Below are 8,987 nucleotides of genomic sequence, written 5' to 3' on the forward strand. Positions count from 1 at the left end.
GAATAAAATCTTGCGGCTCAGCTGTTGAGAACACGCTGCTTTTGCTGCCTCAAGGCGTACTTGTGCTTTGTTCGCGTTGTACTGCGACACTATCCCCAAGCTCACGCACAATTTCAAGAAAGTCGCCGACAGGCACGGTGTACCAATGATGTTACCGTCCCCCAAGAAAATTGGGGAACTGTGCCAATGTATTTGCCATAGCAAAAAGCGCGGCTGCGAGAAGAAGCATGAGAGGCTCCATGTGAAATGTTTCTACGGTGGTCGTGTACTTGATACCGTTAAGCTGCGGCTCGGTGAACATCGGTCAAAAGGAAAGATGTATTAATGACCAGTTAGGAGAACATGCCCAAAAATTAAAAAATGAAATGACAAGTATGCGCATGTCATTTTGTGTGGTTATGAGGCACGATTTTCTGAGACAAGGATTCCAGGCAGAAGCGCAAGAAAAAGTGCACGTGAAGTGTGAGAGGCCATTTTCATAGAAAAGATTAAGAATCAATGTGTAAGCGCCCCTTCGCTATCTCTGTTCCCAAGTGAATCCCAGTTCGTCGGTTCTAGGCTGTGAGATGATAAACTATATGTCTTGATAGTGTTTGCTGTAGGCCTTCTTTGATGTTATTGCGTGCATGTGTTCCATGTATATATTCAAGCCTTAGTGATATTAATAAATCAGTTGGAAGTGAGCCCTGTACATGTTTGATGCCTGGGTGTGTGTGTGTGTGTGTGCGTGAACGTGTCGTGTGTTTGTGCTCTAATTAATTTTTTTAATGTTCTACCAACTAGCCCAACAATAGGTTATTTTACAGCCGTAAGGTAGCCGACATCAGAAGGTATAACATGGAGAGAATTGAGCAGGCTGTAAAAAACGGTAGAAGCCTACAAGCCGCAAAGGCAAACTTGTGCATAGGCAAAAATCTAATTTATGCACTAAGAAACAAGAAGGCAACGTCATAACCAATATAGATAGGATGGTCGAGGTGGCGGAGAAGTTCATAGAGAGCTGTAAAGAAGCCAGAACAGCCAGGATAATATCGTGAGAAACAATATTAGTCCACAGGAAATCCACATGCTACGACAGGGGAAGTAAGGGAAGCCACAGAAGAAATGCAAAGAGGCAAAGCTGCTGGGGAGGATAAGGTAAAAACGGACCTCCTGAAAGACGGTGGAGAAATTGTGTTAGAAAATCTGGCCACCTTATATATGAAGTGTCTCTTGATGGGAAGGGTACCAGAGTCTTCGAAGAACACCAACATCATCTTAATCCATAAGAAAGAAGACGTCAAGAACGTCAAAATTACAGGCCAATCAGCTTACTGTCCGTTCTCTATGAACTATTTACAAAAACAATAGCTAATAATTAAGGGGTCATTAGAGCTCAATCAACCAAAGTACCAAGCAAGATTTTCTACAGGCTACTCCACAATAGACCATATTCATACTATCAATCAAGTAATAGAGAAATGCACAAAATACAACCAACTTCTATACATAGCCTTCATAGATTACGAGGATTTTGAAAGAAATTTACTTTTCTTAGTGTGCAGGGAACGTTTGAGAAAGAAGATAGAGCAGTGAGATAAGACAGAGCGCACCACAGAGGTAGCATAATGGTATGAGTGTCTGCTTCCAATGTGGGAGGTGCCGAGTTCAATGCCGCACCGGTGCCAGCTGGAAAGCCACCAGATTCAAAGGCAGAAGGAAGTTGTACCCGGACCTGGCTTATGCATAAGTGGCACATTCCTCGCCCAGATGGTCTTCGCCAGCTTACCGAATGCACTTCGCGGTGGTGCCGTTCTGCGGCATGGCGGAGCTTATGTGCCCAAAAATATTGTCTCCAACTGCAAGCCAATTTCCCTAACGAGCGTGTGCAGCAAAACAAAGAAGCACATAGTTTACAGCGTTATAATAAAACATCTGGAAAGTAACAATTTTTTTACCAAATCTCAGCATGGTTTTCAGTTTGGTCTTTCATAATCAACACAGCTAATTGAATTCAGCCATGACCTTTTTTGCTCATTTGACCTTGGGGTGCAGACGGACTGCACATTCCTGGACTTCCAGAAAGCATTTGATTCTCTGCCCCATGTTCTGCTGCTACATCAACTCTCATCCCTCGGCATTACTTGATTGGATTAGGTGTTATCTACAAGACCGGATGCAACGTGTCGTAATTAATGGTTTTCAAGCTGAATATGTTGCTGTTACTTTGGGAGTCCGGGAGGGCGCTCTGTCCTATCTCACTGCTCTATCTTCTTTCTCAAACATTCCCTGCACACTAAGGAAAGTAAATTTCTTTCAAAATGCAATACCAACCAGTCCAAGTAGCCATTCTTTTGATTACGAGGAGGCATTTGACTAAGTCGAGACATCAGCAGTAATGCACGCACTACAAATCAGGGCATCGAAGAAAAGGGTCTGAGGGAGGGAGACACGATCTCTCCATACTATTCACGACATGTTTACAGGATGTTTTCAGGACCCTAAATTGGGAAGAGTTAGGAAATAAGATTTAATAGAGAGTATCTTAGTAATGTGCAATTCACTGATGACATTGCCTTGACGAGTAACTCTGGGCACGAATTACAGCTCATAATTACAGAACTTGACAAGGAAAGAAAAAAGAAAGGTCTTAAAATTATTCTGAACGAAACCAAAGAAATGTGCAACAGTCTCGGCAGAAAACAGCACTTTTGCAGTAGGTGGAGAGACGTTGGAAGTTGTAAAGGAATATGTTTACTTAAGACATTTACTAACAGCGCAGCCGAACCATGAGAGTGAAATAACTAGAAGAATAACGACGGGGTGGATCACATTCAGCAAGCATTCTAAAATAATGAATGGTAATTTTACACTAACCCTCAAATGGGTTCAGCTTAAACTGAGGACGACGCAGCGAGAGATGGAAAGGAAAATGATGGGTGTAACCATAAGAGACAAGAAAGAGGCAGAGTGGGTCAGGGTACAAACCGGGGTTAAGGATAGCATAGTTAAAATCACGAAGCAAACCGGGGTTAAGGATATCATAGTTAAAATCAAGAAGAAGAAATGAACATGGGCTGGGCACGTAGCACATAGGCAAATTACCACTGGTCCTTAAAGGGACCCTGAAATAGTTGTGACAATTTTTTACAAAACCATTCGGCAGCCAGACCACGTCCCCAGGTTAATTTAGAGACCAATTTGAGTTCTCTGCGTAAACTGTGTAATTCATTAGAACACTTTAAAACTGCAAATAACTCCAGATCGCTGCAAATTGGTGCGGCTCAGCCAAACGCGTTTTCGTCCGCCCATACACCAAGCGACACGCTCTGCCCCATTGCATCACTGTTTCCCGCTGATCCGATTGGCTGTGAAATGCACAGCCCAGGTATTTCTTTTCTGACAAACGGGGAACAAATGTTGTTCGTAGTCTGTGAAACACCTTAAAATTTATTTTGCTTAAAACTTTGTCACAAGGAAAGAGAACACGATCAGAGTTTACAACTAAGCTTTGGGACTCCCAGCACATGGCAAACGTTGTCTGCTTGGATTTCATACGCTCTATGTTGACGTGAGCTGCGCAACCAGTGGGTATCACGCGATTGTTGTGACACCATGTATCGCCCTTGCTGCGTTGTGAGCTGCAAGTCCAGTGATGGCGAGTAGTGAAGATACGACACCGTGTGCCTGGAAAAGGCAGCAGGCGCACCAAGTGGCTGCAGCGCATCGAACTGTCCGCATCTGATTGGCGGTGGCAATTACACGTATGCGGTTGCCATTTTAGGCTGAGCGTGGCGGCGACGACGAAAACCCCTCAAGTGTCCTTATAATTCCTATTCTAATAAAAAAAAGTTTTCACTTAATTGCCTAGCAATGATTCAACGAGTACATCTAAATTTCCTCGGGCTTTTCATGTCGGCTGTGGCATTTCAACGACCTGAACATACGTACTTTACATTTATTTTTAACGAGCCCTATAAGTTTAGTATAAAGGTAGCTTTTATTATGTGGTAGCTTATCTCTAGTCTTGAGTTGCTGTTCATGTTGAATGCGGTGTTTTAATCACATTTTGAATGTTGCAACATTATCACATTCAGTTTTTTCATTCATCTGAGCCCAGATTTTGCTGCCGTATCTACGTTAGACCACATGCTCTGGCAATGCCACTCATTACGTAATTCTCAGCCCATGATCGAAGGGTCATGCTCTGCGCTCAGGAGCTCAGAACTTGTACATCAACTCCGGGCTGTCCAGAGGGCCCACGATGCGGCGGCGAGGCTCAGCCTACCCGTTTCGACTTGGGAGCCGCCAACTGCTCTACCTCCTTGAGGTAGTGTTCCTTAGGACCTCAATAAAGTTCTGTGTCCGTCTGTCTGTTTGAGGTCTAGTAGCTGTCCAGAATGCCGCTTATGTTTTTCATTTGAATCGCCACACTTTCACCATTGATGTTGTAAGGTTTCATATATATGAATTTCGTGTAAGTCTGGTTGCTTGATCAGCAATGCATGCTTAGTAAAATTTCCTAAAATTTTTTCTGTATACCAAAAAGCAACAATTTTCATTAACAGTAATGTGTGGCTTGAGATATCTGCTTTGAAACTAAAATTTGATGCTCCAAAACAAACCTTTTGCTGCTCCAGAGCTGCTCCAGAGTTACTCCAAAACTCCCTTTTTACTGCTCCAAAGCTGCCAAACCACATTATTCCTGCTCCCAGAAATGCTCCAAAAGACTAAAGCCCGCTTCCATCTCTTTTTATATTACTCGCTGCTCCATGCACCTTTAATGCACCCTGTTCAGGAGTGCACACCAAAAAATAGCGATGAAGTCACGTTTTGTAACACGTGCAGTATGCCCGTCGAGTTTTTTCTTGAGCTTCTGCACTTTTATTAGGAGAACACTCACGTGGGGTTCAGCGAAAAAAATGTTCATCCAGGCAAAGGGAGTCTGCATCAGTTTGAAGGTAGCCCCTGCCCTTAGCGACATATTCATGGGCAGCATAAATCGAGACTTGGCATGGTACCTACAAGGTATAGTCTACAAAGTCTTCAGGTATGTTGATGACTACTAAATTTTGAGGTGCGATGTGCACAAAGAAGACTTCAGAGTAACGGTATTACAGTTAAACCTGCTTATAACAAACATTTATATAACTAATTCCTCAATATAACAATATAAAATAATTCCTCTATTCCACCCCCGTTGATCCATAGAAGCACATGTATTTGTGACCTCTATGTAACAAAGTAACTGCAGGAGCCAACCTTGATATAACGAATTTTCCCCACGGACAATCTAGGAATGTTGCTCCGCATTTTGACACTTTGCTACGGGCATGCATCTTCTGGGACTGCCCCCCCCCCCCCCCCCCCCCGCCGCTTCAGCGACGGCGGCAGGCACGCAGCTTGCGTAGGCACCCTAAGAGCAGGCGTTGCCCCCTGTTCTCGCCGCCGCGGTCGCATGCGCTGGTGTGCCCCCCCACCACCCCCTAGCTTTTTGCTAAAAAAAGAAAAACCCTCTTTTTGCGCGTTGGCAGTGAGACACTTTTAGTTAGCGTCACATATGTGGGGCCGCGCTGCATATGAAGGGGATTTTACCTAATAGTTTTCCGCGATATCTGTGTCTGTCTCTGTGCCATTCATATTTCGTTTTCTATGCCGCGTGCATAGTTTCACTGCGCGAGCATGGTGTGTGCTTTTCTTTATTGCGATAGCAATTATGTATATGGGCAGTCTCGGCTGTTTGTTTGTTTTTTCGTCTTCATTCACAATATATGCATACAAAAACCTATATATATTGCCGCGAGTGGAAACGATAGACAGGAACTCGAAGAGGACGACTGTTTACTCAGCCACAGCAGCCAGTCACTTCTTCGCTCTCGTCTTCTGCCACCAACACAGCGTGGCATTACCCTTTCCCCAATGAAAAAAAAAAGAAGCAGCAGCATCGCATGAATGCCGCAGCTCCGAAAAACAACGAAACGTAGTCAAAAATGTCTGTGTCTATTGGAAAAGTAAAAAGGACAAGATGAAAAATAAAGAAGCAAGAAATAAATGTACAATTGTCTTGAAGGCTATTGCCACATCACAAAGTTCTTGACTTGCAGTCAACGCGAACAGTAAGGCTTCATCCTAGAAACGTGAACCACATACGAAAAGCATGGCCCACGAGAATGATGTGACGTGTCTGCTGGGACAATTTCGTAGTTCACTTTGCCGAGGTGATGAAAAACTCGGTACGGTCCGAAGTACCGACATAACAATTTTTCTGAGCGTCCACTTTGACGTATAGGAGTCCAAACCCAGACTAGGTCACCGGGTTCGTATACTACTGCTCTGTGATGGGTGTTGTACCGGCGAGCATCTTGATTTTGCCGCGATAAAATGCGAAAGCGCGCCAGCTGCCGGGCATCTTCGGCACGCTGAACAAATACATCTGCGCCCAGGGTAATCGTGTCCGGCAGAGTTGATTGCAGCATGATGTCAAACATTGTGGTGACGCCGCAGCCGTAAACCAGACGAAAAAGAGCAAAAGCCCAGGGTTTCGGTTTCCTGCAGTCGTATTGTAGGCAAATGTTATATATGGGAGGATTTCATTCCAATTCTTCTGATCCTTGGCGACATACGTTGAAAGCATATCTGCAATCGTTTTGTTAAGATGTTCCGTTAAACCATTCATCTGCGGGCGGTACGCAGTTGCTGTTCGGTGCGTCGTCCCGCTCAGCAACAGGATCTCTCGGAGCAACTGTGCCGTAAAAGCAGACCGGCTGGTTTTGTCGTTGGATTTTTCCGGCGCTGACAGGCTCTGCATGTCTTGACGTACTGCCGGGCGGTTTTCGTAAGTTTCCGCTAGTAGTATTTGTCTTTGATCCGCGCAAAAGTACGCGCGAAGCCAAGATGCCCTGACGATAGCTCGTCGTGACAAGCACGCAAAATATCATCTCGAAAAGCAGCAGGAACGACGAGGAGGTAAACAGTTTTCGTTGAATGAAAGTTGCGCTTGTAGAGGATGTTTTGGTGTAGACAGAAAGATGACAAATCAGGCGCGAACTAACGTGGGGGTTGTGGACGACGTACCTTAAGGTATCCGATCAGTGGTTGTAATTCTAAGTTTTGCATTGCTGCTCAGCCACATTTAATAATGCGAGAATAGCAAGGCAGTTGAAGTCTTCGATCCTTGTCTTCTGTAGCAACCTCGACGGGTGCGTGGGAAAGAAAGTCAATGTCGGTGTGTTTCTGGCCAGACTTGTAAACCATTGTTATAACGAATTCCTGTAACCGAAGGCTCCATCTTGCGAGACGGCCCGAAGGATCTTTCAGATTCACTAGCCAGCAGAGAGAGTGGTGTTCACTGACGATTCGGAGGGGGCGTCCGTATAAGTAGGGCCTGAATTTCGTTATGGCCCATACAACCGCCAGACCTTCTTTTTCATTCGTCGAGAAGTTCGCCGCAGATGAAAACGTGCGGCTAGCATAGGAAATGACGCGTTACATGCCGTCTTGATATTACACAAGAATAGCTTCGAGGCCTAGGTTGCTCGCGTCAGTGTGAACTTCTGTGTCTGCTTCGGTGTCTAAGTGGCCAAGAATCGGTGGCGTTTGTAGGCGTTGTTGAAGGTCGTGGAAAGCGTCGGATTGTTTGAGGCCCCAGACGAAGGCGAGGTTGTCCTTGACAAGTTGTTGTAGAGGGTCGGCGATTTTCTAAAAGTTCGGCACGAAGCCACGGTAATAAACACAAAGGCCCAGAAATCGGCGTACATCATGCTTTGTTCTCGTTATCGGGAACAAAGCAACTGCCATAGCCTTCTCAGAATCGGGGCGAACACCACTGCTGCTGATAATGTGGCCAAGAAATTTGAGTTCGTCATGTCTAAAATATCACTTTTTCAGTTTCAGATATAGGCCGGCAGTGCGACTAGCCAGAACCGCCTCAAGTCGCTGAATGTGCTGTTCAGAAGTGGTAGAAAAAACGACTATGTCATTTAAATACACTAAACAAGAGTGCCACTTCAGGTCACATAAAACTGTGTCCATCATTCACTGGAATGTGGCTGGAGCAGAGCACAGGCCGAAAGGGAGAACTTTAAATTCATAGAGACCATCAGGCTAAACGCTGTTTTTTCTCGGTCCCATTCATCTACTTCAATCTGCCAATATTTGCTACAGAGATCCATGGAAGAGAAGTAACGGGCGTGTCGCAGGCGATCCAAGGAGTCATGAATACAAGGAAGAAAATATACGTCTTTTTTCGTTGTCTTGTTCAGTTTGCAGTAGTCGACGCAGAATCGTAATGAACCATCTTTCTTTTTAACCAGAACAACTGGCGACACCCAAGGACTAGTTGATGATTGAATTACGTCGTCGTCGAGCATTTGTTTCACTTGATAACGGATAGCATCCTGCTCCTTCTGCGACACGCCGTAAGCATGTTGGTCAGTACGGGTTGGATGTTAAGCTCAGTGATAATTCTGTGCTTCGTTAGAGGAGTTTGCCGGACTTTCGAAGTAGCGGCAATTATATCGAAACTCAAGGAAGAAAAAAAAAAACACCCACGATCGGTGCCCAGCTTGTCACGATGCGCCGACGCGAGCTTATTTCCCACGCATACTTTGCCCCGCGAATGTACAGGGGGGAGAGGTGTGTTAGATGCTTGTGTGCGCGCACTTATTGGTGGGAAAAATCGCACGCCTTCGACTTTGACCAGAGCAATCTCATTTGTTGTGTGCACAAAGATCACTTCGCTCTTTTCACACAGTCCCTTCGCGTTGAAACCGCACTGATACTCGCCAAAATAAAAAGCGCGATCGCGGCCGCCCTTAATGTCCAAGTTCATTATTGCTACTCGAGCGATAACCCCCTCCCCACCGCCTTGTTTCATGCTCGTTTAAGACGGGTGGTTTACTATCTGTTTGAGCCTTCGACAGCAGTTCTACCACGCGGGATATGTTATGCACTTTCAAGTCAAGGGTTGAGCTGACTTCTTTGACTCTGCTTCAGCAGCGCTCGCATGC

The 8,987-nt window shown here is 45.2% G+C and overlaps 1 protein-coding gene across 8 annotated transcripts in view; it reads right to left on the minus strand.

Moving 5' to 3' along the window:
- Window positions 1–8,987, minus strand: part of LOC119181217 (DNA excision repair protein ERCC-6) — a 794,400-nt gene that overhangs the window by 502,870 nt on the left and 282,543 nt on the right. The window lies entirely within an intron of this gene.

This window comes from Rhipicephalus microplus, unplaced genomic scaffold (assembly GCF_043290135.1).
Source record: "Rhipicephalus microplus isolate Deutch F79 unplaced genomic scaffold, USDA_Rmic scaffold_14, whole genome shotgun sequence".
Lineage (NCBI taxonomy): Eukaryota > Metazoa > Arthropoda > Arachnida > Ixodida > Ixodidae > Rhipicephalus > Rhipicephalus microplus.